This window comes from Nanorana parkeri, unplaced genomic scaffold (genome assembly GCF_000935625.1).
Source record: "Nanorana parkeri isolate BGI_ZX_2015 unplaced genomic scaffold, ASM93562v1 scaffold2845, whole genome shotgun sequence".
Taxonomy (NCBI): Eukaryota; Metazoa; Chordata; class Amphibia; order Anura; family Dicroglossidae; genus Nanorana; species Nanorana parkeri.
In genome coordinates this window covers 40,146-40,739 of record NW_017309113.1, presented here as the reverse complement: position 1 = coordinate 40,739, position 594 = coordinate 40,146, and positions in this window count along the sequence as shown.

Below are 594 nucleotides of genomic sequence, written 5' to 3'. Positions count from 1 at the left end.
GAGCTGTCAGGAGGCAGTGTGTGGGGGAGGGGAGCTGTCAGGAGGCAGTGTGGGGGAGGGGAGCTGTCAGGAGGCAATGTGGAGGAGGGTAGCTGTCAGGAGGCAATGTGGGGGAGGGGAGCTGTCAGGAGGCAGTGTGTGGGGGAGGGGAGCTGTCAGGAGGCAGTGTGTGGGGGAGGGGAGCTGTCAGGAGGCAGTGTGTGGGGGAGGAGAGCTGTCAGGAGGCAGTGTGGTAGAGGAGAGCTGTCAGGAGGCAGTGTGTGGGGGAGGAGAGCTGTCAGGAGGCAGTGTGTGGGGGAGGAGAGCTGTCAGGAGGCAGTGAGGTAGAGGAGAGGTGTCAGGAGGCAATGTCGGGGAGGGGAGCTGTCAGGAAGCTGTGGGGTGGTGCAGAGAGGAGGATAGTTGTCAGGAGGCAGTGTGGGGAGGAATAGATCTTTCAGGAGGCCGAGCTGGGCCGTGAGGGTGGGAGGAGGGCTGTTAGGAGGCTGTGGGGTGGTTCAGGGAAAAGGAGAGCTGTCGCGGGGCAGTGTGAGGGGAGGAGAGCTGTTAGGAGGCCGAGAGGAGGTGGCATACAGGGGGCGGAGCAGTCAGAAT